Source organism: Glycine soja, chromosome 5 (genome assembly GCF_004193775.1).
Source record: "Glycine soja cultivar W05 chromosome 5, ASM419377v2, whole genome shotgun sequence".
NCBI lineage: Eukaryota > Viridiplantae > Streptophyta > Magnoliopsida > Fabales > Fabaceae > Glycine > Glycine soja.
This window is the reverse complement of record NC_041006.1, coordinates 30,622,099-30,646,589: the sequence shown is the minus strand read 5'-3', so window position 1 is coordinate 30,646,589 and position 24,491 is coordinate 30,622,099. Positions and strand designations below refer to the sequence as shown.

The 24,491-nt window shown below is 34.7% G+C and overlaps 1 long non-coding RNA gene across 1 annotated transcript; it reads left to right on the top strand.

Moving 5' to 3' along the window:
* The first annotated feature begins 1,603 nt into the window (after positions 1–1,603).
* On the top strand, positions 1,604–24,367 carry LOC114412500. Its single transcript, XR_003666758.1, has 3 exons — positions 1,604–1,953; positions 2,028–2,102; positions 24,318–24,367. It is a non-coding gene; the product is annotated as an uncharacterized LOC114412500 (long non-coding RNA).
* Positions 24,368–24,491: the final 124 nt, after the last annotated feature.

Below are 24,491 nucleotides of genomic sequence, written 5' to 3'. Positions count from 1 at the left end.
AGGTGAGCATTTGCTTGCTACACCCTATTGTCACATCATATAGTCACACTTTCTGCATGTCCTTCGTGCTTTACATGTCTCATGACACCTAAACACACTTAGTGGAGAATCTTGGATTTGATCTTGGATTAGTGGGCTGAACCATAGCTAAAATTCACTGATCATAATTAGTGAAATTTTGGCTCCAAAATTTGGCTCCACAAATTCAATTTCAAGTTCAAGTGAAATTTGAATAAAAATTCAAATTTTCTTCTAATTTTGTGTGACACTTAGGCTATAAATAGAAGTCATGTGTGTGCATTTTTTTTAACTTTGATCATTTGAAAATTAAACTTCAGATTTCAGAGCTCTCTTAGAGCACAAAATTTTGTGCTCTTCTCTCCCTCTCTCTTCATTCACCTCCTTTCTTCCTCCAAGCTCTTATCTATGGTCTCCTATGATGGTGAGCTTCTTCTAGACTCATCTTCTCCTTGAAGTGGCGTCTCCTCTCTCTCTTCCACTGCTATTCATCTTCCAAGAAGCAAAAGAATCCATTGATGAAGAAGATCCTAGGCCTACAAGCTCCAATGAAACTTACATCACTAGCCTTGTTAAGCCATTTGCGCATAACCACTCTTGCCCAAAAGAGCTGCATGCAACACCAAACCAAAAAAGCACATCCAACTCTAAGCCCAAATCCTTTTCACTGTGGCTCAGTTTCAAAAGATCAACAAACCCCAAAACACCAACTCTCACAAGCATGCAGAAAGAAGCCATGCACAAGTTCATGGTAGAGAGAGAAACAATACTTGTTGGTTGTTTGCTGACCCTTGCTTCATCACTGTTCAAAATGACTTTAATTAGACAAAGCAAAAGACTATAATAAAACTGAAGTAGTTCCTAGAAAAAAGATAAAGAACAATGTGAGAGGAAACAAAAGCACATCCAACCGATGCCTCCATACGTTTGTTCAAAACAAGAAAGGTACTCATTTCATTCAATGGCGTCATGTGCCATTTTCCATTTCCTACCCCTGCGTAGCACTCTACATATATTATTATACTTTCTTGCTAGTAAGTGTTATCAATCAACATACATCAATTCACCTCGATATAATAATAATAATAATAATAATAATAATAATAATAATAATAATAATAATAATAATAATATTTTTTTATTCTTTGAATTGAATTGAGGTAATTGCGTTTATTCACATAAGTATTTGTTTTTTTTTTATTCATAAGTTTTTTTGTAAACTTTCATATCAAATTAAGTTATTGTTTTTTCTTTGACTAGTTATTTAATCAAAATATTTTTTTAATTTATTTAATTATTATTCAAATTTATTCAATTACGATTAGACATGATCAAATATTTACAAATCATTATTAAAATAGTCTAGTTTAAATTAATTTTAAAAATATATATCTATAATATTTATAATTATATTTTTATGACCTACAAAAATAATTTTTTATTTCATCATCTATATCTAGAAGTATCACACGTAATGTACATTAGTGTGATGTAATGTAATGTTTAAAGCGAGAGTGTATTTAATTAGCTCACTCACTACAAGAAAAATGACATTTTTCGAGACGGAATTTTTCCAACGGAATCATTTCCGTCGAAAAAGTATTAGTTTCCAACGGAAATTTTCGGCAAATAATATTCCGTCGAAAATGTTTATGCTATTGATGGAATTTTCCGACAAAAAGCATTCCTTCGGAAAACCTTTGTTATCAATGGATTGTGGCCCATGGATTTGGGTTTGTCCGAAATAATTCACAAGATAAGGAAGCAACCCTAGCGCCGTCCTTTTTTTCACTTCACATTGACTCTGACCTCACTCACTCTTCAATGCCCCGAGTCCACGTTCCCCAGCTGTTGCAGCCACCAGGTCGCCGTCACACATGCCGCACCACCTTCGCGTAAGCTGCCGCGAAGTTGCTTTCGTGGCTGCCGTCACCTGTTAGTTCCCCTTTTTGTTTGATTTTGAAATTCGTTGGTTCTCTCTCAAATACTGAGTTCTATTATTCCAACAGATATAGAAAATACAGGCATTGTTTTCCAGGGATACACTTCAGATCAAAGGAGGGCAGCCTCCCTTCCCGCGACTGGTATGATATTTCATTCCTTCTCTCTTTATATTATTCACACAAAGGTAATTTTGTTAATTTGTGTAGTGTATTCATGATTTGCCGCATCTTATTTCGAAAATTTGATAAAAACCGTGTGTAAGATTGATTGATTGCTTATCTAGAAATAGCAATTCATCTTAACCATGTTTTGTGTTCCTAAATTTCTTTGAATCTGGTTATTTTGGGAATATAGTTAACTACTGAAGAGAAAACCATAGGTCTGATACTCATCTTCACATTCTGGGTTGAGTCATTTGATTTTTTTACCAATGAAAGAGTAATCTGTTTCAAAAGATTACAATAGTATAGAACATGATAACTTCAAATGAGTAATGGGTTAGGGATTTTAGATTGCTATGCTGGGGCTACATGTGCAAGTTTATAAAAGTTACCATGTTGTTCTGTAACGCAGTAATGAGTTTATCAATATTTTCTACTATTAAGTGTAATTAAGTTTAATGCATACCCTGTTTTTGCAATTGCTTGAACACAACTTCAAAATGTAGAAGGACACGAAATATCCTTGTACTCCAATAATTAGTGTATTTTTCCTTTTTCAAAAAAAAAAATCTATCGGTATTTTTTTTCTGGTAATGTAAGAATAATATGTAGTAGTTGTCCTCAAATCAAGTTTATCTATCTAAATCTATGTGGACTATATACATGGTTAGTCAACATCAATGAACTTCTAGCAGAGCTTTATGGACTTTTGATTTTGGACATGCTACTTGGACTCTTGTTATTGTTATTATTACTAAACTGTTTTCGGTTTATATATTTGTAGAGCTATATATTAGAATATTTCATGAAATTTTATACCACTTTCAGAGACGACTAGCTAAGTAGCTATAGATATATGTGGATTGCATATTTTAGGAAAATGTAGACAAAGTTTGAGTAAATTTGCTTCTCTTCCAATAAACATGATATGGATGTTCCCCATGCATGGGGACCAGCTTGAAGTCAACAACTTTTGCATGTCAAGACATGTCAATGAGCAAATCACTAGTTAAGCATATAACTTTAATGTATCAGACTAGCCTACAAATTCCTAAGTGATTGGAAGAAAATGAATTTTTAGCACTGTGCTTTTTGTTAGTGGAGCTATATATCATAATGCATACTATATTAATTAATACATGGTAAATACATGCTAAAGTTTTCATGGAGCCTGCAACAATATCTATATATGATTTTTATATGATAGGTGAAGTTGCAGGTTGGATATGTAGAAGTTGTTTATATTTGTTTTTTCAGTTTGTTACTTCCATCTTGTTCTTGTTTCTTTGGGTTGACAAATTAAACTTGCAAACTTTGGACCTCCTTTTTAATTTCTTTGCATAAGGTATTTACTCGTGCTAAAGCAGAAAGTTGATTCTTGAATGAATAAGTTTCCTTTGATGATCTTAGTAAATGTATTGGGAGAAAAGAAAAATGGAATAAAAGTAGGCTAAAGAATATATACCAATGATTTCTTAATTTTATTCCGATGATTGAGCTAGCTAGAAAATGGGGAGCATTGATCATTTACATGAGTTGTTTGATGTGTTGGTATTGTTTTTATAGTAATTGTGGCCTTTTAGGAGTAAAACCATGTCTTCTTTTATTCTTGTAAATTAAAGAAGAAGAAAAAAATCTGATTATTGTCCATTTCAATTTGTCCCTGTCGAAAGAGTTATAAGAATAGGTAACATAAGTGGCAAATGGATAAAAAAAAAGTTGATGAAGTATTGAAGGTGAGATTTCAATCTCCAGCCCTATACACCAACAATGGTACTAAAAACACCATTATGCCAATATATTAATTTGAAATGTAAATGAAATTTATACAATATATTAGTCTTATTAGCCTTTTTTTTTAGAGAATGTTGGACCATTTTATAGAGAAAAAAAAGATATATAAAATTTATAAGTCAATTACTGTTAAAACTCCAGAGTCAAATTATGTATCCTTTGTTTACTATCTAAAGTTTCCTTTATCACCAACTTCAATTTTTTTACACTAATATTATATGATAATTTTTTTATAACAATTTTCAAAAATTCATATTTTTTTATAACACAAGGAAGTTTAATATCATAAGGAAATTTAACATACTAGTTTCGTAATATATGATCAAGGTGAAGGTTAACTTGATCCTTTGACCATCATATACTTAGATGATGTATTCTTTGAAGATGGTATATGTAGGTTCATCATAGCATTGCTGCATTGGTAATGACCTTTGACAAGGAACAAAACATTAGTATAATCGAAGTCATAGTAAAAATTAGGAAAAAAGAACTCAATTTTTACACTTGCAATGACATAACGAATCTAGATTTTATATCATCCTTATTGTACCAATTCAAGTCAAGCTCCAAATTCTATAGCTCTAATTTTGAGATCACAATTGTGAGGAAGAGCTATCGATGGAGAAGGTGGAGTTTAAAGAGGGCATAAGGCATAAGATATTGAAAAGTCAAGTAAAGATAACTTCGTAGATATGTTGGTCAATATAAATTGTCCCGCTCTTTTTTAATTTTTAAAACATATTTCTAGAACAAACTTTACATAACAAAATTTTTATTCTTTTTTTTAAAAAAATATAGCTACGACACAATATTTTTTCTTCTTCTAAAAATTAATTAGTTCTTAAAAATGATTTAAAAAATGGTTTTTAACACTACTGCAAAAAAAAAACCCTTTAACAACGGTTATAAACCATTTTTAAATCCAATATTATTGAAAGTTAAGATCTTTAACGACGATTTAAAAACAACCGTCATAAAATAGTCAAACTTTTTAAGATGGTTGTCAAGTAACAAACGTATTAGAAAGGAAACTTTCTAAGACGGTTCTTAACTAGGAATGTCTTAGAAAGTCTTAGACATGATACTTTCTAAGACGGTCCCAGATCAGAACCGTTTTAGAAAATATCATTTCTAAGACTTTCTAAGATGGTCCTAACTAAGAACCGTCTTAGAAAGTGTCTTTTCTAAGACGGTCTTAGCTAAGACGTTTCTTACCTAAATCGTCTTAGAAAACACTGCCTTTTTTAGACATAATTGGTTTTGTTCACTCACACATATTCAAAGCCATCAGCCAAATACGCTCCATAGCTTCCCACATAAGCTGCAATTAAAATGGGACGTTTCCTATATCTTTCATCTCTCATAAAGTCAGAAGAATCTTTGGTGCACCTATCATAATAAATTTCTCATTGCTCACGTGCAATATATCTCCACACTTCTTCTAAGCATAGTTTATTTTGTATTAAATAAAAATTATACTAATAAACTATTAATCTAACATTTTTTTAAAGAACCATCAATCGGATATTAATTATTAAAGAGCAGTGGAACATTCCACATTATAGAATTAAAAATGAGAAAGAAGAGATACAATAGGGAATTCACACCTGGTATGCCATATTTTCTAATTTATGCCCAAGCTTGCTCAAAGCCTCAACATAGGGAGCAGTTAACTCTAGATTTCCTATTGCATTTAATAGTGCTCTACCCTGCAAGATAGAAATGAAGGAAATTGATTTCGTGTTTATTGCATTACAAATCAGAGTAATATATACAAGATACAAGCGCCAAGATAGGCTACAAATTAGCTAAATAATGGCTGAAAATATGGTAACGAATATTGACTAGCTAAATAAAGATATATACAAATAATAAGAGAATATATGCTAAATATATTCTAACACTCCCCCTCAGTCGAAGCGGGAGGCTCTCGTATGCTTAGACTGTCCCTGAAATCATTAAATAGAACGCGCGGAAGCCCTTTTGTGAAAATATCAACAATTTGGTAACGGGACGACACATGAAGCACACAGACTTCGCCACGAGCCACTTTCTCACGAATGAAGTGAATATCCATCTCAATGTGTTTGGTGCGTTGATGTTGAACAAGATTGCCGGATAAGTATATCACACTCACATTGTCACAGTAAACTAGAGTAGCCTTTTCAATGGGACAATGCAACTCTAGAAGCAGGTTTCTGATCCAGCAGGAATCAGAAACAACATTAGCCACACCCCTGTATTTCGCCTCTGCATTGCTGTTGGAGAGAATAGGCTGTCGTTTGGAAGACCAAGATATCAGATTATCTCCGAGGAAAACACAATACCCAGAAGTGGAACGACGGGTGTCAGGACACCCACCCCAATCAGCATCTATATAAGAGATTAGTCTATCAATGGTGGATTTGTACAAATGCAAACCATGGGATAAAGTACCCTGAAGGTAGCGTATGATACGTTTGAGAGCACTCATATGCTCATTTGTCGGAGCATGCATATGAAGACAAATATGCTGCACGGCATAAGATATATCAGGCCGAGTGAAAGTAAGATATTGAAGAGTCTCTGCAAGACTGCGGTATTTGGTTGGATCGTTAAAAGGAGCATCGCCGGTGGCACTAAGCTTGGACTTAGTGTCAACGGGAGTAGGACATGAACTGCAGTTAAACATGCCGGCACGTTCAATAATTTTTGTAGCATATTGTTTCTGAGATAAAAAATAGACCATGGGCATGACGAGTAACAGCAATACCCAGAAAGAAACTCAGGGGGCCTAAGTCCTTCATAGCAAACTCAGAACCCAAAAGAGTCATAAAAGACTTACGAAGACAATCAGATGAAGCCGTAAGTATAATGTCATCCACATACAACAAAATATAAGCAGTGTCAGAACCATTCTTGTAAATAAATAAAGAGTGATCTGACTTACTGTGAGAGAACCCAATGGTAGCAACAAAATCAGCAAACCTTTGATACCAAGCGTGAAGAGCCTGTTTCAAACCATATAAAGATTTCTTTAAGAGGCAAACATGATTTGGATGATTTTTGTCTCGAAAACCCATTGGCTGATGCATATAAACTGTTTCATTAAGATGACCATGTAAAAAAGCATTCTTGACAACCATTTGATGGATAGGCCAAGATTTAGAGACAGCAATACTGAGAACTGCTCTTATGGTAGCAGGTTTAACCATGGGGCTAAACGTCTCATCACAATCAACACCTTGCGCTTGTGTTTTCCCATCTCCTACAAGACGAGCCTTATAACGCTCAAAAGAACCATCAGATTTATATTTATGGCGCAAAACCCACATAGAACGAATAACATTCACATCCGGTGGCTTAGGCACTAATTCCCAAGTCTTATTATCAATTAAAGCAGTAAATTCATCTGACATTGCACGATTCCAATTTGGGTCACGAAGTGCACTAACAGGATTTTTTGGAATAGGAGAAATGTCCTTAGTGGTGGTCGCGTGACAATTGGTAGAGTACTTAGGATTTGGCTTATGAATGCCACTCATAGAACGAGTTGTCATGCAGTGCAGCATGGGGTTAGGTGTTGAGGCTGGGACTGGGCCACGTGAGGTGGGTGAGGCCAAGATAGGAGAAGAAGTTGGAGGGGGCTGCTGCAACGTTGGTGCTACATGAGGAGTGGGCCGAGACTGAGTAACATGAGAAGTTGGGTCAGGTTGTGGATTTTGTGGTGCTAAATTCTGAGAAATAACATGCATGATTGATGGATCAATATTATCACTCAGAAAATCATAATTTGTAGGAGTGGTTTTGTGGAATTTTGAAAAAGGAAATTCGGTTTCAACAAAACGCACATGACGACAAATTATTATCTTTCCACTAGACATATCATAGCATTTTGAACCACGATGGTTTGGAGCCGGACCAAGATAGGCACAAGGGGAAGACCGTTCTTGTAATTTGTTTATAGTAGTGGAGGGAAACAATGGAAAACATAAACAACAAAAAACACGCAAATCCGAGTAAGAAGGGTTACTTTGATAAAGGATTTGTGTTGGTGATAAATAATCTAAGACCTTCGAAGGAAGGATATTAAGAAGATATGTCGCCATAGATAAAGCATGATGCCAAAAGGACAGTGGCATAGAAGCATGAGCTAGAATGGTCCGAATGATATTATTGATGGATTTTATGTGTCTTTCGGCTTTACCATTTTGGGACGATGTGTGAGGACAAGAAAGACGAAAGACTAAGCCATGATGATCAAAGAACTACTCAAGAGTGCCATTAATATATTTCGTGCCATTGTCACATTGAAAAGATTTTATATTACGTTCAAATTGAGTTTTGACTAAAGCATGGAAAGATATGAATAATTGTTTTACCTGCAATTTCTTTGCAATCAGAAAAGTCCAAAGAAATTTACTATAGTCATCAAGAAAAAGAACATAATAACGGTGCCCGGAAGAGTTGGCAATTGGAGAAGTCCAAAGATCACTATGAATAATATCAAACGGTAGAAAAATGTATGATAAAGAATCATAAAAAGGAAGTTTAGCATGTTTGCCAAGAGGACAAGATGAGCAAAAAGTCTTACAAGCCTTATTACAATCAATAAATTTATTACGACGAAGAGAATTGATAATAGTATCGCCAGAATGACCTAAGCGATTATGCCAAATATCATGAGACATAGTAGTAAAAGCTGAATGTTTGGGTGATGTGGCTTGAGAATTTGAGAAGAGTGGATATAAGTCCCCAACACTGTCACATCTCATTAGTCGGGTCCCCGTCTGTAAATCATTGACCGAAAAACCAAAAGGATAAAAGGAAATAGAAACCATGTTGTCAGTGGTAAATTTACGAATAGAGATCAGATTTTTAATGAGTTTGGGAGCATGTAACACACTTTGAAGAACAAAGGGAGGATGCGGTGGGGGTAAATTAGTGCTACCGTGATCGACAACCGGAATTAAATGACCATTGCCAACAACAATGTTATGATTTTTAGTGCTTGAATTGAAATAAGACGACAGAATACCTGCATCCGCCGTCATGTGAGATGTGGTGCAGGTATCCATGTAGTGGTTTCCATCAGGTTGAGAGAAAGATAGAGCATGCATAGCGACCTCAATATCAGTTGGCGTGTAACTAGCAGTAGATGGAGTCATAACATTGAAGGCTTGAGGTTTGGGCCCAAGCAAGCCAGGCCCAGCAGGTGGTCGTTGGGCCGTGTAATTGGGTCGTGGCTGCCAAGAATAGGCAGGGAATGGACATGGTGGAATGGTCTATCCTCCCCAATTTGGCTGCCACTGTGGCCATTGAGACTGAGCTGGAGGACGAATTACATGAAGGAAATTGATTTCGTGTTTATTGCATTACAAATCAGAGTAATATATACAAGATACAAGCGCCAAGATAGGCTACAAATTAGCTAACTAATGGCTGAAAATATGGTAACGAATATTGACTAGCTAAATAAAGGTATATACAAATAATAAGAGAATATATGCTAAATATATTCTAACAAGAAAAATAAATGGAAACAACCATTAGATGCCAGAAATGTTCCAAGCTATTCAAATAATTATGGTAGCACCCAACCTACAAAAATTCCATCGAAAGGTAATATGCCTGCTTAACATTCAGCTTCTCATAGTAATCATAGGTAGGATTCCAGTTTATAATGAGAGCATCTCGAACACTTTGTGCAGTTGCAAAGATTACTATGAGAATGTCTACCATGGACTCACGACTTGACTTGCATAAACTATTAAGTTTGGCTTAACCTAGCTTTTAGCCTATTTATAAAAAGGATAGGCTTAACCATTTAAAAAAAAACATGTCACAATATAAATTTATTTAATTTTAAAAATAGAAGAACTTGATTGAGTAAAAAATTAAGTGACCAAATCACACAAATCTAATTTGATTTTTAATTTTAGAATATAAAAACTTATTAGGAGACATAGAGAACAACTGCATATGGAGACCATTACTATGATTGCACTGGCTAGTACACCATTATTGCTATCTAATAATGCAATAATTTCACAACTAACAAAATAGGAATATAAAGCAAAAGAAAATTTGCAAAGAAAGCACCACAAAAATATAAAGCACAATTACTAACTTAGTAATGTAGTTCTCATTGAACTACATTACTCAGTTAGTAAGTATAAATACCTGGTAGCTTGTTCATTGCAGAAAGTATCTGGCCTTGTTCCAAGTTTCATGAACTTCATATCTACTTATTGTGATCTATCCCCAATGATCAAGAAAAACCTCTACTTGAAAGCCTGCACAAATTCTGAACACTACAACTTTAATGCTACTACAGATCCCATAAAGTAAAGGTCAAGATACTACACTTAAGGTCAGAATCCATTCCCCTCACACAAAGAATGATACAAAAAAATATGTTAACTAACTTCGCAGCTAATTAAGCACAACAACACACCTTGATTTGACCATGGCTGGAACCTATTCAATTTATTCTACTACAACTCATGAGTAATAATGCATGGACATGTTCAATTTATTCTACTACAATTCATTCTAGGAAGGGGTGTTTTCATTTAACTTATTTCATAAACTTATGACCCAACTTAACATAGTTGGGCAACTTTCTCATTTTAGGACCTGGAACTGGAAACATAGTAAAGTTATGCAACCACTTTGTCAATAAGTTCTAAATCATTCGTTTAAACTTTTATTATTACAAGATTAACCATGCAAATCAAAATCCAGTGCATGTTCCATTTCATGGAGAGAAAAAAAACAAAGGAATTAAACATTACAGAAAGGTTCAAAGTGACAATGAACTTCCAGATCTCAAAGATTTATGCATTTATAGCTTCCAACTATGCACAAAAAGGAATTAAATCATTTGTTTATGCTTTTATTATTACAATGATGTATTATCCTCTTAAGAAGGTATTAAATGATCCTTAGTTAGCTATGTAGGTACTTATTTAGACATACTCGTTGATGTAAGAGAAGGAAACAATTTGGAACATCCTCCGAGCCCCACAGGGAAGTTTACTATACTTTTAATTAACTAATGCATTGGCTGACCAAAACAAAGATCAGCCACCATGCACCTCACAGCAGCTAAAATGTACCTGCTAGTAGTTCTTCATTTTCACTCTCTGTGTTATATCTTTGGTTCTAAGTCTTTATATCCGAACAAGACGACTTACATCATCCCTATATCACAGCCAAGTTATATTAACATACACACATGCTAGAAACCACTAGTAGTATAATTTTTTTTTCATTTGTCACAACAGACCATTGCAAAGAGAAACAAACAAAAATCAAGTAATCATGGATCTCAAACAACTTACCAAGCTACGATCGTCAAAGTATACTTCTCCGCCTTCTGCACGACTATAGCAGGCAACTTCACAAGGCTATCAAAATAATCCACAAGGATACCAGAAGAACCACTCTTGGCTTCGAACCTAGACCGGTTCTGCATGTTCCTAATCCAATACTCAAAAAGAAAAGCAGTAGAAGACATTGTATGTTAATATGATGAAAATTAACCAAAACAACAAAAATCAAAGAAACAAACGTACCATAAGGGCTACAACAAACACCTCAGAAACTAAAAAAAAATATAAACAGAGAAAAATTAAATGTACTGGTGCTAAAGTATTGAAAAAGAAACAGATAATAAATCTATAATTATGAATTGAATAGGAAAAATTTTACATTTTCAATTTTCTAAGTATTGGCTAGTTTCCGTAACTCAGATGCCTCCTCCTGCAGCAAGGCTAGTGCTTCAGATGTTTTTGTCAACTCCTGAATAGTTTCAGACTGGAGAACAACCTGAACAACAAGAAACATCTAAGATTAAAAACAATGAAAAGAAATTGAAATAAGCAACGATAATGCAATATATTGTATCCAACAGCTTCCAAAATTGGTTAAAAAAACATATTCGCATCCTCAAAGATTAATAATTCAGATAACAATGAATGAATTTCAGCATGAATTACACTTTCATAAGCACATTAAGCAGGCAAACTATTAATTTATTTGACATAAAAAATTTTATTTGAGAAACAACATGCACTATTAGAAAATACACTTTCAACATCGGTTATTTATGGCATTCTACATTGATTTTAAAATCGATATTGAAAGTATCGATGTTGAATGTATTATTGTTAACATCGGTTTTTCAAAATCGATGTTAACATAAAAACGATAACATTGGTTTTCTAAATACCTGATGTTAAACACAAAAAACTACAGCAAAATAAGTGTATGCATGATGAACCTTGACATCGGTTTTCTAGTAAAACCAATGTTAATGGTATAGATTCACATCGGTTTTCTAGTAAAACCGATGTTAATGTAATATATTAACATCGGTTTCACTAGAAAACTGATGCCAATGTTCATGATGCATACACTTATTTGTTGTAGTTCTTTGTATATAACATCGGTTATTTATAAATAACCGATGTTAACCTTTGTACCTTAACATCGGTTATTTATAAATAACCAATGTTAATATACAAACGTTAACATCGGTTATGTATAAATAACCGATGTCAATGTTTGTATATTAATAGCGGTTATTTACATAACCGATGTTAAGGTTCATGTTGACATCGGTTTTTGTAAATAACCGATGTTGTTTACTATATTAACATCGGTTTTTGTTAATAATCGATGTTGTTTTGAAGTTTTTTTTTATATAAACTTTTTGTTGTTACAATAAACACAAAATTGTACCTGTAAAATGCAATTTCAAACCCAATTCACAACAACTAAACATTTTATTCTGCTTTGAAGTAGTTTTAATCATAATAAACATTGAATAATTGATTTATCATAAACAACGATCAACAAATGTATTCAATGTTCAAATTACATAGAAAATGTCAAAAATGTTAAACCAAAGTAAACTAAGCTAAACTTAATGTCCCTAAATCCTAGGTCTGATCTCTAACTCGGAGATAATATTGTGCCCACTGGATCCGCAATGCCTTTAATCTCTCTGGCTCCAATGGTCTAGGATCGTTAAAATACTGCATGATGAAATAAATGATAATAAGTTAATAATGTAATACAAATTATAAAAAAATCGAATTTGTTTGAAATAAACGTACCGCTTCACAGTTATTCCTAAAACTTCCTAAAATGATGGTGGACATCCAGTGCATGACATAGTAGCCGCACTCAGTACTTCCTTTTTGTCTATTACACTGAATACATAATGAAATTTGGATATTAATTAAACAATTAGTGTACAGACACATAAGAAATATATATAAGTGGAAGTTTTATGTAAATGACGTACCTTGACGACAATCCACCTAGCAGGATCCTTTGATTTAGGTTGTGGAGCATCATCAAGACCTTTTAAAGCACTGTTCCATGCGAGTAACAATTAAAAAGTGGTGTTGTTGAGGTATTTCAATGCAAATGCATTGAAAAGAATACTGACATGTTAATTATCCCCTTAAGGTAGTTGTCTGGTCTGTTATGCAATGAACAAAACCAGACAACTAGGTGTTCGTTGGGCACAATGACCACCATCTGCCAGTGTCCGCTGTAGTGGGGATGAATATGAGTTAGTATATTAGTAAACATTAATTAAATTCAGTTATTTTGTGTGACTTACCCATTCATGTAGGCTCCAAGATAGACATTGCATTTTGAACTCTGCATCCAACTCTTTATGTAACTTTCAGTCTCAAACTGCGATTGCCCAGACCTCTGAATGGACTATGGCTCGAGGAATCCATAGATATCAGAATTCCCCACTCGCATACTTGTTTCAGTCAGATGCCTGTTTATGTTAAGTCAAAGTTAAATATTTATGAATTGAAAACAATAACTTAGGTAATTAAAAGTAATCTAAAATAACTTACAGAATCCACAACTGTAACACTGATATGCTGAGACATTGACCACCGTGTGTGATTTCGGAGAGGTCTTCGTGCTTTATGTAGAGAGGGAAGTCTGGATTAAAGACCCCGAACACGGTGACATCCCATATAACCTGGTAAGGCCTCAAGAAAAGCTCTGGGATGGTCAATGTCATCAGATAAAGTGGATCATCAACCTCCAAATTGGGCTTTTGAGGTGGTTTTGCCAGAGACACAGCTGCCTGTTCATGAAACAAAGTTAAATGGCCTAATTTGAGGCACGTTGAATGAATTAATTCAAAAAGAAGAAACATATAGTAAGAGAAAAGTACCTGCTGTGATAAAGACTTGACCAGATGTGTCGGCAAAGCAAGGAAGGTGTGGATTTCCTGCCTCACTAAAGAAACCTCATCAGTGGGTACAGGAACTGGAGCATCTGCATCTGTAACCTCCTCCACACCCACCTTTACTTGGCCAGGCAACAAAGGAGTGTTATGAACAATAGTGGATCCCTCATAAACTCTCTCCAAGGTAACCAGGCGGGCAACATCTGCTTTGATGTACAAGCCGCACCTATCTGAGTCACCCGTCTCAGGATCGTTTCCCGAGGGATCAACACAACTCCCCTTTGTGCTTACTCAAGGACCTGAGGGACCAACCAGAGGCTCGTGAGGCAGTGCAAGTCCCTGAGATTGCATCTGGGACTGAATCTGTGACTGCATTTGGCTGAACGATGCCATGAGCTGCTGCGTCACTTTTTCTGTGATGGACTCCTCTAGCTGGTCCCTGATTTGCTGGGTCAGTTGTTGCAATTCTTCAGGAGGCAGGGAGGAAGAGCTACGGGACGTCCGTGGAGCCGATCCAAAGTATTGCTTGATGGTAGCACCGGCTCCAGCAGCACGGACACGTCCAGGGTATGGCTTTGGCTCAATGGGATTTGGCAACCTCAGATTCCTGGATAGAAGGGTATATGATAAAGTATTGAAACCTAGAATCTTAGATACCTTGAGAGCTCACCATGTTTCCCAAATTAGCACTGGCTTGTACCACACTGTGTTGATCACTAGTAGGGGACATATATTTGGCTTTGGAGACAATGAAAGAGCATAACTTGGTCATGACACTTCACCAAACATGTAATTTTGACACAAGTAAAGCTTTCTAGGTGTTGTAATTTTCCAAATAGGGGTCAGAAGGGGTCCATGAACCCTATTTGTGCAAAGGTCCAAAACCTCCAAACCAAAACAGTCAACAAAACCATTAAGAATGGGGCCAGAGAATGGGACTCAGTCATGTATACATCATTTCTGAGATGTGATGATCCAAAAGGAGTAGTAGAATGTGGGACAATCAGGAAATATAGGACTCGTTCTCACAAAGTGAAGGACAAGACAAGAATCCAGAAGACGGGTGAAAACTTGGAGACATCCTTGTCCTTGATGAACAAAAGATACAAAGAAGAGAATAAGGTCCCAAAAGGATGTGATGGAAATCTCATCGATCCATCATCTTATAGAGATATTATGTGTGATGAAAAGTCTGAAGATATTGCAGAAGGTATTGCAAAATGAGCTCTTGGTCTGCAAGATTCTCTAATCATGATTTGCAAGTTGCAAGAAGAGGCTTCACCACATTCAGCTTCTTTTAGGAGAAAATAGACTATGAAACCTGAAAGAGACAGAATTGAAACAAAGATGATTGGTAGAACGCAGGCTAATCCATTTGGGGAACAAAGTAATCCAAAGGGGTTTCAAAGACCACAACCTTCAGCTGGTGGTTGTCTAAGTAATTGCTAAGAGGAACTTAAGAAGGTGATTAAGGAGAGTTTGGTTACGCAAAATATGTTTCCAAAGACCTCTGAAAGATTAAACTCTGGTTCAAAAACTTTCTCTACAAGCACAAGCCAATATTCTGTTGTCAGGACTAACAACTGTTGGATCGAGTGACCTCAAAATAATTAAGAATGAGGGGTTGAATTAATTATTCCTAAAACTTTACCAATTAAAAATTACTCTTTTAAGGCTTTTACTTTTGTTGTTAAGAGAATATGGAGTAGAAGAGAAACTTAACAGAAAGTAAAAGCGAAAATTAAATGCACAGCGGAAAGTAAAAGAGTAGAGAAGAAGGAAACAAACACACAAGAGTTTTTATACTGGTTCGGCAACACCCCGTGCCTACCTCCAGTCCCCAAGCGACCTGCGGTCCTTGAGATTTCTTTCAACCTTGTAAAAATCCTTTTACAAGCAAAGATCCACAAGGGATGTACCCTCCCTTGTTCTCTTTGAAACCTTAGTGGATGTACCCTCCACTAGAACTGATCCACAAGAGATGTACCCTCTCTTGTTCTCAGTCAAACCCAAGTAGATGTACCCTCTACTTGTACCACCAAGGATGTACCTTCCAATGTGTTAAGACAAAGATCTCAGGCTGTTACACCTTTGATACTTTGTGAATGGGGATACAAAAGAATTCTCAGGCGGTTAAACCTTTGAACGCTTTTGTATTAGGGAATGGGAAGAATCAAAAGAATTCTCGGACTGTGTCGTTTTGAATTCTTTGACAAGGGAGAAGGGAGACACAAAAGAATTCAGGCGGTTAGTCCCTTGTTCTTTTGGAAAAGAGAGAAGAGAGACACAAAAAGAATTCAGGCGGTTAGTCCTTGGTGAATTCTTTTTGGCAAAAGGAGAAGAGAATGAAAAGATGAATAGCACAAGTTTTCAAGGTTTAGAAAACTAGAAAACTTCAGAAAGCTTTTGGTACAAAAGAAGAAGAAGAAGTTTAAAGAGATTCAAGGCTTGTAAAGGATTGTAAGAGAATGATTTATAAAATGTAAAACAAAGCCTTGCTTTTATAGACTCTTCATGTCTGGTCAAGAAGGCCATTCAGAAGAGTTATAACTTTTTAGAAAAACTTAAAACCCATTTGAAAAAGTCAAAACCTTTTTGAAGAGTTACATCTTTTGATTTTTCAGAAACAGTCACTGGTAATCGATTACCAAATAAGTGTAATCGATTACACAAAGCTTTTGAGTGAAACAATGTGACTCTTCACATTTAAATTTGAATTTCAACGTTCAAGGACACTGGTAATCGATTACCAAAACATTGTAATCGATTACAACCTTTTGAAAATATTTGGAACGTTGTAAATTCAGTTTGAAAACTTTTTCAAACTCATTTTGCTACTGGTAATCGATTACAACAATATGGTAATCGATTACCAGAGAGTAAAAACTCTTTGGTAAAGGTTTTGTCAAAAACTCATGTGCTATTCAAGGTTTTGAAAAAACTTTTGAATACTTATCTTGATTGAGTCTTTTCTTCATTCTTGAATCTTGAGTCTTGAATCTTGATCTTGATTCTTGAGATCTTGAATCTTGATTCTTGATTGTAGACTTTCTTCTTGATTCTTGAACTCTTGACTTGTTCTTTATTCACTTGAGATGTTCTTTGATTCACTTGAGTTGTTCTTTGATCTTTGAGCTTTTTGTTCATAACCTTTGTCATCATCTTTTGTTGTCATCATTGTTATCATCAAAACACCTTTGAATTACATTCACCATGAAGCTTTGCTTCTACAACAACCTTTTTGATCCTTCTTTCTCAGCAATAGCTCCAAAGATGGAAAGACCACCTAGCCTAATTTTCAAGCTGATGGGTTTAGAAGAAGCCCCCTCAAAATCATTTCCATCTGTTAAGCAGAAACAGTTGGATAGAGAGCTAGATATGTTAAAGGTAAGAAAGAATGACTCTATAGCTGAGAAACAAAAGGCCTTGAGGGAAACTCTTGACACCACACATTTCAAAGGAATTTTGAAGGAGTGCTTTGTCAAAGAGCCCAAGCTTCATGTGCATCATTTCAATGATACCAGTTCCAAGCAGTTTGGTGATTTATCTCATATTTCACTTATGAAACCTCAATGTACTCTTTACTAGGAATCAGTAAAAAGTACCTATATGTCAGTTCCTCCAAAAGAGTTACCCATAACAAAACTAAAACCAGAAATAGCCTATTCTAAAACTATCAAACATAGAAAAGGTTCCAGTTCCACAAACATGGGAAAAGAAATGGAAAAAGGTATATGCAAATGGGTGAGCAAAGAGGAAGGACCGAAATTTCTCAAAGAGATTATGAAACTTGATGCAAAAGGAATTAATCCTGTTGAAGAATCATCAGGTAAGGTAAAGCTGTATTGTCACATTGGTCACACATCACAGACAAATGAGACAATTGATAAAAAATGGAAGGTGCAGACCATTGGTAGAAAACAGTTGGAAAAGGATATATCACAACCTATAATTGCAGCAACAAGACCTCAATATGAACGAGGAATCCCCTCCACAAAATTGAGGAAGCTAAAAAGTGGGTCCAGAATCGACATGAATGAGATTTCTTGCCTAAAGAGAATAGGTTCAATCAACATCTCCACTCAAAAATACTAATAATTCCAAGGACCTAAATATTAAGATTAAAAAAACAAATTATGTGGTATATTCCTTAATAGGTAGAAAGAATCAGATGAAGAACCAAAGCCCAATTATTGAGCCTGAACCAAAGCCCAATTATTTGATAAAATCATTAAGAATGAGGCCAGAGATGAAATATTTTGATAAATATTTTGTTTTCGTGATCCTGGCTAATTTGATTGTGGTAACAAAAGGATTCATCAAAAGAGTTAAGAAAAACTCCTATTGAGTTCTTGTATTAGAGATACTCTAAAATTGAACTAAGCTAAAATAAACATGTAGTATTTAACTTAAACTTATCATATTTTTTAAATTAAATTCTCACATTAAGTAATGCCACATGATATCTTTTTTACATTTACAACAACAAGTTGATATGAGATCTATTTAGAACAAGTTGCAGAATTTCAAGAAAACATTTACAAACATATATATTTGATATGAGATCTTACTGACAAGAATAAAAGCAACTAATTAAAGTAAGATTTGCAACATGAAAATATTCCTCATGAATTTTAACGATAATTTTCTTCCTAGTTGTCTTCTTTCTTGACTACCTTACTGAAGTTGCACATGAAACGTCAAAAATTATGTGAAGGCTCTTGAATTCACTTGAGAAATGCCAATAAGTCAACTATACCTGTATGCTTAGGAGTAAATTATGTGAAGGCTCTTGCGGCACCTTTACTGATCATGGGGAGGGATATCCGCAAGTTTGTTGCTGGTAGCAAGCACCTTAACTGATCTTTTCACTCTATGTTTCCTGCAGAGGACGCACAAAACAATTAATTGAATGTGAAAATGAACTTTAATCTTTCAGATAACAATCATTAATCATCAATGGTTAATAGTGTATATGAGACAGTAACACCAGAACACAGAACGAGGGTGAAGTCAAATGGAATGCACTTTCTCTTGTGTTGTTGTCAATGTGGAACATCTAAGTGTAACTGAAATCAACAGTCTTGCTACCTTGAGCATTGGGTTTATGTGGGCTTGTGCTAGGTATGGGATGCACACAGAAAAAAAGCAGAGACAAATCCACAGAAGTAGCAACTTAGCATAAAAAACTATAAAACATGAACACCCACTCAAACTTAGCATACTTCTACCATCGTGCAATAACCACATCACTCCTTCCAAACTTAGAAAACTTCTACCATCGTGCACACAGGTACAACAACCCACAAAGAACACAAAGTTGACCTACGTACCTCGCAGAGAAAGCTTTGAGCTTTGAGCGCCGACGAGTGTTTCAGCACCCTAGTACCTAGCGGACGAGTGTTTCGATAGGGGTTTTGTGGGTTCGAGCGAGCGGTTTCCAGCAGATTTCAAGTGGGAGGAGAAAGAGAAGAGAGACTGCAGGGTTTTCGAGCGCGCGGGTTGTGAAATTTCAACGTTTTAACTTATAAACATAACAACATCAGTTTTTTAAGGATAATCGATGTTAACTAAATATAGTTAACATCAGTTTTTAGAAAACCAATGTTAACATCAACAAGGTAACATCAGTTTCTTAAAAAATCGATGTTAAGTTCAACTCCTTAACATCGGTTTTGTCAAAACCGATGTTAATATATTCATCTTAACATAATGTTAACATCGGTTATTTAAATAACCGATGTTAACATGAAGTAGTTAACATCGGTTTTTTAAAACCGATGTTAAGTAACTCCATTTATTTACAAAAATGCCACCGCGCTTTCGTTAACATTGGTTTTTGCAATAACCGATGTAGAAAACCTTTTTTTTAGTAGTGATGATATAGGAATACAAAAGGTCACGGTAAAATATATGCTCAACAGGGACAAAGTGATATAGGAATACATTAAGTAGTATGTTCCAGATCATGATGCAGAGTAGCCAGTCCCAAAAATCGGATTGCGGGATGGCTGCTATTTTAATTATATATATTATATTTCTTATTATTGTATTCATTTTATGAAACTATTACATTTTTTATTTAAATATCTTTTGTTTATATATATTATTATATTTTATATATTTGTATGTTATCTTCACAAAATATATATATATGTTTGTGTTATATAATAAATAATTATGTACCACCTTCATTTCACCGCTCCACTGCCATCGTGGCCACTCCAACCATTATTAACTACTATAGAGAAAACAAAAGGAAAAAAAATAGAAGACAAATAAAAGGAACTCCTAAAAAACTGAGTGATAATTCATACAGTGATAGAGTAAAAGCCGAGTCAGCTCTCTGACTTAGCATTACAGTAAAAAACAGTTAATGACTGTCATTTCTGCTGTGACAGCTAGAGTTAGTTAGTTAGAGCTTGGCTTTTAGTGGAAGCTAGCTTCTGTACATATATCTGAGTTCTAAACTCTCTCTGAATAAGAATTAGATTCAACATTGAAATAGAATTCATCTTTGCTCTCTCTTTTCTGGTTTCTTTACACAGTCAATGAATAAAAAACATCAAATTAAATATTGTACAACTAGTTGAATCTAAATATTATAATATCAGTCAAATGAAAATGGTAAAATCATATTGGTCAAAAATCAGACAACCAAGCAAAATCATCATGCAACTAGATTCATGCAACAGTTTAATCAAATAGGCATATTTTAAGAACCATGTCCATGTACCTGTCTTTCATAATTGGTTTGAGCTACCTGCCATTTCTGATGTTCCCTGTCCAAGTTTTCTTTTAAACCCGAGATCTAAATTTCCATTGCAGAAATTTGAGAACTACACACACACAAAAAATGTAAGAGATGTGAAACCAACTAGCAGTAAATTTAACAATGCAGCACCAAGATACAACTTATGATTTGGTTAAAATTTCTTCTTTAAGATTTGTGATTTCAGCCATAGCAGATGTAAGAGCCTCTTCCTTTCCCACAGTTTCAGAAGCAACTTCTTCATATTTTGAAGAAGATTTATTTTCAATCTCTAACATCTTCTCTCTTAGTGACTTAAGTTTAGATTCCAGATTTTTCTTTCCATTGCCAGGCTATTTTGTTAACAAGACAGAAAAAATACATGTAAAATAGAAAAATTGACTGGAAAACATATTTGAAGATTCAATATGTTAGAATACCTCTGTTTTAAACTTCTTATGCGCCTTTTCTATCTCTTTCAATGCATCTGCATTCACCTCAGCAATGCTCTTATACTTCATTGTAAAATTTAAACACAAGAAGTTAGTTTATTTACAAATTAAATATAATTTGTTTGAAAATAATAATAACCTACAGCATGTGAGCTTTGTTGGCATGAGTTTCCTCTTTCCACTTTTCAATCTAATCCTTTGCCTTTTGCAATTCAGCAACAACCTAGAGATTAAGTTGGGGAGAAAATGTCAAGCACAATCACAGGTGTAGTTTTTGCATAGCAAATTAAACAAAAAACAAAGTAGAAGGGGTGCTCCTGCAAATCTTTTCTTGCACAACTCATTTGAGCTATTAGAGATAGCTTACCATTGTAGCTAATTTACTTATAGTTAATAACATTGTTTAGGTTCCTTTTCTTATAATTACTAATCACCACTGTAGAGTCTTCAACAACTCCCTAAGAAAATCCTTTTTAAAAAAACTATTCTCTCTCTAGCTTACTTTCTCTCAGTTTCTCATCGTCCAAACAGTGCAGTAATTCTTAACACATAACAGTGGTACATTTTTATTTGATTTATTTCCTTTACCTTACATGAAAGCTGAAACCTCCTTTTGGACGGTGAAGGAGGTTGTAACATCACATTTTTCGTAGACTAAATTAAAAGGGATTATTATTTATAAATAAATAGAGTCTCATAAAATGATAAGGTTTTTTATAATTAAATATATAAGGAAAAATAACTTTATTAATTAAAATAATTATTTTAGAGAAAATAAAGAGTGTATTTTATTTATTCATTTGATAGAGAATAAAATATAGTTTATTTTTATAAAATTATAAAAATAAATAAATAGAGTAAATAATAAGTTGTGAGTATCCTAGGTGTAAATAATGATGTTAGGTCAGTTTTCACACCGACGATACCTCATCTTTCCCTCATTTTCGTTTTTCCCCCTTCTCCTCCCAAAACCCTCTCTTTTTCTCGCAGACCACCAAACTTGTCTCAAAAAAACGACAATCTTAGAATCATTCGCCGTTGGATCGTCGTGAAATTTAAACACCAGGTTTGCAACCCAATTCAGAGCATTTTAACCGTTGGAGATAAGAGAAATACACTTTTTATCGTAGCCTTTTCTTTTCCCGTAGAAACCCAAAACTGTATTGGTAAAACTATGATCACTTATTCGTTAACCGTTGGATTGTTGTAAAATTTTGATATGTTGTTCAAGATTCAATTGCACACACATTCACCGTTGGGATCTGCAAGATAATATTCATGGAGGGAGATACTGGAATCGCACGAAGACAGTATAAATGGAGGTTTCAATCCCTTCTCCTTCTCTCTAACGTTTGTGAACCCTATCAGAGCAATCAGAGAAAAAAATTGAGGAATCTCAGGAAATTGTTAGAGATGCCGCTATCGCTATCAGAAGACACGTGAGTCCGCTTAGAGGTAAGGGATGAGTTATTCACAATTGGGGATTAGTGAGAACATGTATAGGAATACTTAGAGGATTAAATTGGGGTTTATTTTGGGGTGTTTATTAAATTATAATTTTTTCTTTACAATTATAAATAAAATATTATTCTCCTTACGTACCAATTAATGTTATAATAAGAATTTATTGATAAACTTGAGTGTTCTTAATGTTTTGTGTTTTGATCCATGATTTTGATATAATTGTGTGAAATTATTGAAGGGGTTTTAGTGCCCATGTTGTGATAAACCTTTTGTATAAATTGTTATAGTGAGATTATGAAATGGTGATTCAAATTATGAGTATGTAATAAATTAAACCTGTGATGAATGGTGAAATAAATGTGTATTGAGATGTGTGTATTGAGTTGTGAGCTATGAACTGTGCAATCACACAATTGTAAGACCCTTTAAGGGCGACGAGTATTGTGATGGGATCCACTGTGGGAACCTGACGAGATAAAATGATTTTGAAAAACAATTGAGTAGTTGTATGTATTGCATAGTTCATTGGTAAAGTGTATATGATTCATGAGGTGTGATAACATGTTAAATTGAGATTATGTCATTGTGATTGAGATCGAGTGTAAGTGATAAATTGAGTATGTATATAATTAAGATATATATGTGCATTGAGATGTTGTATGCATTGAGTTGTGAACTATGAATTGTACAATCATACGATCATAAGACCCTTTAAGGGTGACGAGTTAAATGCAAAGACCCTTTAAGGGCGACGAGTTAATACTAAGTCCCTTTAAGGGCGATGAGTTAATGCTAAGTCCCTTTTAGGATGACGAGTTAATGCTAAGCCCTTTAAGGGCGACGACTTAATGCTAAAACCCTTAAAGGGCAACGAGTTAAAACTATTTTGAGAACAACTGAGGAGTCGTGTGTTTTGTACAGTTCATAGATAGAGTCTGTGTGCTAAAATGTTTTCTAGGTTGGATTTGAATCAAGAGGGAGAGGCCCTGATGGACTCTTCAGAGTCTAGGCCTTGGGGGTCACCCGGTTTGAGTGCTTCTTTAAGCCTATGTTGATCCCATATGATTGAAGCATTCTCGCAAAACACTGTGACCCTGACTGGTCTCCCTATGATCTTGCCTAGTAAGAGTGACCTGACTTGCTAGTGTGTGGTTTGTCTTGTCATGTACATTTTTCATTGACATGGTACCACATTGCATATAGGATTGAGTCTTAGTGTATATGTTGCATAACGCTTGTGTATTGATCGATATTGATTGACTTGGTGATATTGTGTGTTGATCCTTGAGTACGTGAATATTGTGAAAATGAATGAGACGTGTTGTGTTATGATGTGATGTTGGGTGACAAAGTGATGAAATGATGTGAGCTATGTTTAATTTTTATTTTGTTTTCATGATATTTATACCTACGTGTTGTCTTGTTACTCTTCATTAGTTAGGAATGTGATAACTCACTCCCGGTGTGCTATTTGTGTTTGGATCCTGTGATGATCTCGAACCTTGTGTTCGTGGGAGCAGATGATTAGGTGGATGACTATGAAGAACCTGATGCTAGAGGACACGGGAACACAATGCTTTGATAGGATGTGACATTAGGGTATAAGTTCTATATTAATTGTATGAAGTTTTAGACGACCTTGTTTTGAGCCGAAGTGAATTTATTATTTATTTGCACAAGTTTTATTATGATGT